This window comes from Oncorhynchus masou, unplaced genomic scaffold (assembly GCF_036934945.1).
Source record: "Oncorhynchus masou masou isolate Uvic2021 unplaced genomic scaffold, UVic_Omas_1.1 unplaced_scaffold_1289, whole genome shotgun sequence".
Classification (NCBI taxonomy): Eukaryota; Metazoa; Chordata; class Actinopteri; order Salmoniformes; family Salmonidae; genus Oncorhynchus; species Oncorhynchus masou.
The window spans coordinates 123,458-133,771 of record NW_027002735.1 but is presented as its reverse complement, the minus strand read 5'-3'; the positions used below and the strand labels follow the sequence as shown (position 1 = coordinate 133,771).

The following is a 10,314-nucleotide window of genomic DNA, read 5'->3' as shown; positions in this document are numbered from 1 at the left end:
TATAAATATATAAAGTAAAATATAAAGTATATAAATATAAAAATATAAATGGAGAGGGGATATAAAGGGATATATATAAAGTATAAAGTATAAATATAAAAGTATAAATATATATATATAAAAATATAAAGTATATATATATAAAGTGAAAGATATACGCTATTCTGTCTATATAAACATATAAATATAAAATATATGTCTCTATAAATATATACCTAATTAATAGTATAAATAAAATAATAAGCTCTGTAAAGTATCTCTGTCTAATTCTGTCGGTAGTGCATCTATAAGTATAAAATATCTTTTCTCTCTATATAACTCTATGGGCGTGTATCCTCTCTAAAATATAAAGTATAATAATAATAATAATAATAAAGTATAATAATATATAAAGTATTAAGTAATATATATATGCATAATATAAATCTCTCTCTCTTTATGAAAGCTAGTAAAGTATCTCTTATATATGCATTCTATAATATATAAAGTATAATATCTAAAGTCTAAATATGTCTAAAGTCTAGCTGTATAATATTATGACTCTCTATTGTCTCTATCTGTCTCGTAAAGCTCTCTAATATATTCTCTACCTCTCTCTCTCTCTCTAAAGTATAAAGTATAAAATTTATAAAAGTATAAAGTCGCCCCGAAGGCAACGGTAATTCATAGATGGAAGTATAAAGTATAAAGTTATATAAATATATATGTATAAATATAAATATAGTATAAAGTATAAAATAGTATAAGTATAAAGTAAAATATATATGCATAAAGTATAAAGTATAAAGTTTATTAATTTACAGTATAAAAAGTATAAAATATATATGTATATGCATAATATATATGTATAAAGTATAAAAGTATAAAGTATAATAATCAAAGTATAAAGTTATAAAGTATAAAGTATAAATATATAAAGTATAAAGTATAAAATAAATTGTATATAAAGTAGCGTATAAAGTATAAATATATAAAATATATAAAGTATAAAGTATATAATTTATAAATATCAATTATAACATATTATAACATATAAATTATAACATATTACTAACATAACAATTATAACATAACATATTATAACATATCATATAACATACCATATTATAGCATAAAAATATTATAACATATCATATTATAACATATTATAACATACCATATTATAGCATATGAAAACTGACATATTCTCGATGGCGCCTATTCGGTAACAAAATCGTACCAATATCGAAATAGCCTATTCGAACATATTATAACATAACATATTAGAACGTCAAAACGTATATTCTCAAATGGCGCCTATTATAACATGCCAATTTATAACTATTCGTAATATAACATACCATATTATAACATATTATAACGATACCATATTATATCATATTATAACATACCATATTATAACATATTATAACATATCATATTATAACATATTATATATAACATATGGCAACATATCATATAACATATCATATTATAACATATCATATCAAAAAACATATTCTCGAATGGCACTATTCGAACATCAATGTATATTATATATATCAAAATATTATATTCGGGCATAACATATTAGACAGGCCCGTTCTCGGCCCGGCGACATATTATAACATACCATATTATAACATACCATATTATAACATTAAATATATATAAAGATACAGGGCATACTATATATAATATATTCCATATTATAAATATTATAATATATCATATTATAATCATATATATATTCTAAAATGGACCCTATTCACATATAACATATTATAACATATATTATAACGGCAGACCATATTATATAATATTATAACATATATATACATATTATAAATATACATATATATTATACCATATTATAACATATTATAACTATATATAATATTATTTATAAATAATATATTATATATATATATATTTATAACATATATATATATATATCTAATATTTATATATTATAACATATCATATTATAAATACTATTATAACATATATAATATAACATATTATAACATATATATATATATATATATAACATATAATATTATAACATACCATATTATAAATATTATAACATAATATCATATGATAACATATATATTATATTATAATATATATATATACTATTATAACATATATATATATTATTATTATTATATTATATATATATATAATTATTATATTATATTTACATATATATATAACGTTTATATACATATCATATATACATATCATATTATAAAATTTATATTATAATATACCATATTATAGAGATAACATATATATTTATATTATATATATATATATATATTATATATATTTATATATATTATATATATATTATAATATATATATATATATATAATATATATATAGCGTATCATATTATAATATATAATTATAACATAATATATTTATATATATAATATATATTATAATATAATATAAATATATTATATATATATATATAATATATAACATATTATAACATAACATATTATAACATATTATAATATATTATATATATAATATATTATAACATAACATATTATAACATAACATATTATATACATATTTATATATTATAACATACCATATTATAACATATTATAACATATATATTATAATATATTATAACATACCATATTATAACATACATATTATATCATATTATAACATACCATATTATAACATATTATAACATTTATAACATATATCATATTTATAACATATTTATAACATATCATATATAACATATCATATTATAACATATTATAACATATTATATTATAATTATAACATATTATAACATATATATTATAACATATTATATACCATATTATAACATATAACTGCGTATCATATTATAACATATTATAACATATTATAACAGACCACATTATAACATATGTTATAATACCATATTATAACATAACATATTATAACAGATATTGCCACCATATTATAACATAACAGGATTATAACATAACATATTATAACGCAACATATTATACCATATTATACCATATTATAACATACCATATTATAACATACCATATTATAACATACCATATTATATCATATTATAACATACCATATTATAACATATTATAACATATCATATTATAACATATTATAACATATCATATTATAACATATATATAATATCATATTATAACATATTATATTATATTATAACATACCATATTATAACATATTATAACATACCATATTATAACATATTATAACATAACATATTATAACATATTATATTAACATACCATATTATAACATAATATTATAACATATTATAACATATATTATAACATATTATATTATATCATAACATACCATATTATAACATATCATATTATATCATATTATAACATACCATATTATAACATATTATAACATATCATATTATAACATATTATAACATATTATAACATACCATATTATAACATATTATATCATATTATAACATATTATAACATATCATATTATAACATATTATAACATACCATATTATAACATATTATAACATAAGTATTATAACATATCATATTATAATATATTATTACATAACATATTATAACATATCATATAATAACATATTGGAACATATCATATTATAACATATTATATCTAAATATTATAACATACCATATCATAACATATTATATTATAACATATTATAACATATCATATTATAACATGAATCATATTATAACATACCATATTATAACATATTATAACATATCATATTATAACATATTATAACATATCATATTATAACATATTATAACATACCATATTATAACATATTATAACATACCATATTATAACATATTATAACATACCATATTATAACATATTATAACATATTATAACATATTATAACATACCATATTATAACATATTATAACATACCATATTATAACATATTATAACATATTATAACATATTATAACATACCATATTATAACATATCATATAACATATTATAACATATTATAACATACCATATTATATCATATTATAACATATCATATTATAACATATTATAACATATTATAACATAACATATTATAACATATCATATAACATATTATAACATATTATAACATAACATATTATAACATAACATATTATACCATATTATAACATAACATATTATAACATACCATATTATAACATACCATACTTACATATTATAACAGACGGGATCAACATCCAGTGCCAGGATATTATAACATAACATATTATAACATACTATTATAACATCCATATTAAGGGGGTTATAACAACCATATTATAACATATTATATATCATATTATAACTTAACATATTGTGGGGTATCATATAACATATCATATTATAATATAACATAAAAACAAAGATCACGCCTATATGTATAATTCCCAGCAATTTATTGGGTAAAAATGTACATACACCTTAGCCAAATGACATTTAAACTCAGATTTTCTCAATTCCTGACATTTAATCCTAGGTAAAGCATTCCCTTTCTTGAAATGTCAGAATAATAGTAGAGAGAAGGATTTTTTTTCAGCTGATATTTCTTTCATCAGCATCTCCAGTGGGTCAGAAATTTACATGGTCAGTTAGTGTTGGTAGCATTGCCTTTAAATTGTTTAACCGCCAGTGGTGTCGGCATGAGCAATGACCTTCCAAGAACTTGTGAGGTTGATGACCAGACCAAGTGACTTGGCTGGTGTAACGGAGTCAGGTTTGTAGGCCTTCTAGCATACGCTTTTTCAGTTCTGCCCACACATTTTCTAATCCAGGATTGAGGTCAGGGCTTTGGATGGCCACGCCAATACCTTGACTTTGTTGTCTTTAAGCCATTTGGGTATGTTGGGGTCATTGTCCATTTGGAAGACCCATTTGCCATCATGTTTTAACTTCACTGATGTCTTGATGTTGCTTCAATATATCCACATAATTTTCCGCCTCATGATGCCATCTATTTTGTAACATATTATAACAACATATGATAACATATTATAACAACCCCACAACATGATGCTGCCACCTCCGTGTTTCATGGTTGGGATGGTGTTCTTCGATATCCCCCTAACATTCCCAAACATAACAATGGTCATCATGGCCAAATTATAACATTTATTCTTTATCCAGCATAGGACAATTCTCCCCAAAAATAACTTTGTCCCCATGTGAGGTTATAACATACCATCTGGCTTTTTATATTTAGAGCAGTGGATTCTTCCTAACATAGCCCTTTCAGGTAATGTTATAGGACTGCGTTTTACTGTGGATAAGATATTTTGCCCTAACATCTTCATGACCTTTGCATATTATTTTTTCAACATATCTATATCATTTTTCTGATTTTAACATTCATATTATAACATATTATAACATCCCATATTATAAATATTATAACAATCATATTATAACTATTTGAAGGTAGGCATATTAATACCACATATTATGTGCATCTCAATTATAACATGATGTCATAACATATCATAACATTCCATAATAGGTCATATTATACTTATAACATATTATAGCATCATATTATAACTTTATGACCCACTGGAATTGTATAACAGTGAATTATAACATAAATAATCTGTCTGTAAACAATTGTAAAAATTACTTGTGTAATAACATATTATAAACCAATTTACAAATTATAGTTTGTTAACACAAAATGTATAACATATCATAATAACATTTTAATGACTACCAACCTAAGTGTATATAAACTTAACATACTTCAGCTGTACATGGATGGTGCATATTTTGTTTCATATTATAACATTTATTCACTGCTATAAGCACCTCTAACTAAATCATTTCCTCTGGGTGCGCTTTTATATAACCTATTATAGCATAACATATTATAACACATTATAACATACCATATTATAACACATTATAACACATTATAGCATAACATATTATAACATATTATAGCATAACATATTATAACATATTATAACATAACATATTATAACATATTATAACATGCATAATACATATTATAACACATTATAACATATTATAGCATAACACATTATAACATAACATATTATAACATATTATAACATATTATAACATATTATATTGGAACATATTATAACACATTATAACATAACATATTATAACACATTATAACACATTATAGCATAACACATTATAACATATTATAGCATAACATATTATAACATAACATATTATAACATATTATAACACATAGCATAACATATTATAACATATTATAACATAACCATTATAACATATTATAACAATAACATATTATAACATATTATAACACATTTATAACATATCATATTATAACATATAACACATTATAACATATTATATTATATATTATAACATATTATAACATATTATAACATATTATAACATATTATAACATTATAACATATTATAACATAACATATTATAACATATTATAGCATAACACATTATAACATATTATAGCATAACACATTATAACATATTATAGCATAACATTTATACATATTATAGCATAACACATTATAACATATTATAGCGTAACACATTATAACACATTATAACATATTATAGCATAACACATTATTTATAACACATTATAATAACACATTATAAACACATTATAACATATCACAATATAACACATTATAGCATAACACATTATAACATATTATAGCATAACACATTATAACATATTATAGCATAACACATCATAACACATTATAACATATTATAACACATTATAGCATAACACATTATAACATTACACATTATAACACATTATAGCATAACACATTATAACATATTATAGCATAACACATTATAACATATTATAGCATAACACATTATAACACATTATAACACATTATAACATATTATAGCATAACACATTATAACATATTATAACATATTATAACACATTATAGCATAACACATTATAACATATTAAAGCATAACACATTATAACACATTATAGCATAACACATTATAACATATTATAGCATAACACATTATAACATATTATAGCATAACACATTATAACATATTATAGTATAACATAACACATCATAGATTCAACACATTATAACATATTAAAGCATAACACATTATAACACATTATAACATATTATAGCATAACACATTATAACACATTATAGCATAACACATTATAACATATTATAACATAACATATTATAACATAACACATTATAAATAACACATCATAACACATTATAACATAACACATATAGCATAACACATAACATATTATAGCATAACACATTAACATAACATAACACATTATAACACATTATAGCATAGATGTTAACACATTATAGCATAACACATTATAACATATTATAGCATAACACATTATAACACATTATAGCATATTATAGCATAACACATTATAGCATAACACATTATAACATATTATAGCATAACACATTATAACACATTATAGCATATTATAGCATAACACATTATAGCGTAACACATTATAACATATTATAGCATAACACATTATAGCATATTATAGCATAACACATTATAACATATTATAGCATAACACATTATAACATATTATAGCATAACACATTATAACATATTATAGCATAACACATTATAACATATTATAGCATAACACATAACATATTATAGCATAACACATTATAACATATTATACACATTATAACATATTATAGCATAACACATTATAACATATTATAGCATAACACATTATAACATATTATAGCATAACATTATAACACATTATAGCATAACACATTATAACATATTATAACATAACATATTATAGCAGTTATAACACATTATAACATATTATAACATAACACATTATAACATATTATAGCATAACACATTATAACACATTATAGCATACCACATTATAACATATTATAACATAACACATTATAACACATTATAGCACATTATAGAGTAACACATTATAACACATTATAGCATACCACATTATAACATATTATAACATAACACATTATAACACATTATAGCACATTATAGAGTAACACATTATAGCATAACACATTATAGCATATTATAACATAACACATTATAACACATTATAGCGTAACACATTATAGCATAACATATACTCAGCAAAAAATAAACTGTCAACTGCGTTTATTTTCAGCAAATATATATTTACATTTTCAGCAAATGTAAATATTTGTATGAACATAACAAGAATCAACAACTGAGACATAAACTGAACAAGTTCCACAGACATGTGACTAACAGAAATGGAATAATGTGTCCCTGAACAAAGGGGAGGTCAAAATCAAAAGTAACAGTCAGTATCTAGTGTGGCCACCAGCTGCATTAAGTTCTGCAGTGCATCTCCTCCTCATGGACTGCACCAGATTTGCCCGTTCTTGCTGTGAGATGTTACCCCACTCTTCCACCAAGGCACCTGCAATTTCCCGGACATTTCTGGGGGGAATGGCCCTAGCCCTCACCCTCCGATCCAACAGGTCCCAGACGTGCTCAATGGGATTGAGATCCAGGCTCTTCGCTGACCATGGCAGAACACTGACATTCTTTTCTTGCAGGAAATCACACACAGAACGAGTAGAGTATGGGCCTCTGTGTAACGCTCATTCCTTCGACGATAAACGTGAATCCGACCGTCACCCTTGGTGAGACAAAACCGCGTCTCATCAGTGAAGAGCACTTTTTGCCAGTCCTGTCTGGTTCAGCGACGGTGGGTTTGTGCCCACAGGCGACTTTGTTGCCGGTGATGTCTGGTGAGGACCTGCCTTACAACAGGCCTCAGTCCAGCCTCTCTCCGCCTATTGCGGACAGTCTGAGCACTGATGGAGGGATTGTGCGTTCCTGGTGTAACTTGGGCAGTTGTTGTTGCCATCCTGTACCTGTCCCACAGGTGTGATGTTCAGATGTACTGATCCTGTGCAGGTGTTGTTACATGGGGTCTGCCACTGAGAGGACAATCAGCTGTCCATCCTGTCTCCCTGTAGCTCTGTCTTAGGCGTCTCACAGTACGGACATTGCAATTTATTGCCCTGGCCACTTCTGCAGGCCTCATGCCTCCTTGCAGCAGGCCTAAGGCACGTTCACGCAGATGAGCAGGGTCCCTGGGCATCTTTCTTTTGGTGTTTTTCAGAGTCAGTAGAATGTGTCCTAAGTCTTTAGTGTCCTAAGTGTGTCCAGTAGAATGTGTCCTAAGTTAGTGTGTCCAGTAGAATGTGTCCTAAGTTAGTGTGTCCTAAGTCTTTAGTGTCCTAAGTTTTCATAACTGAGACCTTAATTGCCTACTGTCTGTAAGCTGACCGTCCCACAGCTGCACATTCATTAATTGTTTATGGTTCATTGAACAAGCATGGGAAACAGTGTTTAAACCCTTTACAATGAAGATCTGTGAAGTTATTTGTATTTTTACAAATGATCTTTGTTTCTTTTTTTGTTTATTATAACGTAACATATTATAGCGTAAAATATTATAACACATTATATCATATGTTAATAAAACATTATACAGTGTTGCACTTGCTTATAGCAGCAATAAAGCAGCAATATATTCTAAATCTTGAACTTTTCTTTGAGTTGTCTTTAGGCTTCAGAATGAATGCCTCCTCGTGGCCTATGTTCCTCCTGAGGACCCTGACTGGAGCAGAGATGGCACCAGCCACAGCTTTTAAAAAAGGTCAAGGAAGAAAAATTGAACATTTCACATTGGACCTTAAAGCTGTACTGTATTGATTTACTGATCAATGATTGTAGTGTATCAATGATTTACGTGTGTTTATAAACAGATCTGTCTGGTCATGGACTAACAGAGAGTTCTCTGTGTGTGTATATAAACAGATCTGTCTGGTCTGAACTAACAGAGAGTTCTGTGTGTGTGTTTATAAACAGATCTGTCTGGACTAACAGAGAGTTCTGTGTGTGTGTATATAAACAGATCTGTCTGGTCTGGACCAACAGAGAGTTCTCTGTGTGTGTTTAATAAACAGATCTGTCTGGTCTGGACTAACAGAGAGTTCTCTGTGTGTGTATATATAAACAGATCTGTCTGGTCTGGACTAACAGAGAGTTCTCTGTGTGTGTTTATAAACAGATCTGTCTGGTCTGGACTAACAGAGAGTTCTCTGTGTGTGTTTATAAACAGATCTGTCTGGACTAACAGAGAGTTCTCTGTGTGTGTATATAAACAGATCTGTCTGGTCTGGACTAACAGAGAGTTCTCTGTGTGTGTTTATAAACAGATCTGTCTGGTCTGGACTAACAGAGAG

The 10,314-nt window shown here is 24.9% G+C and overlaps 1 pseudogene; it reads left to right on the top strand.

Moving 5' to 3' along the window:
* The window catches only part of LOC135530199 (polycomb protein SCMH1-like), a 53,118-nt pseudogene that overhangs the window by 5,624 nt on the left and 37,180 nt on the right, over positions 1 to 10,314 (top strand).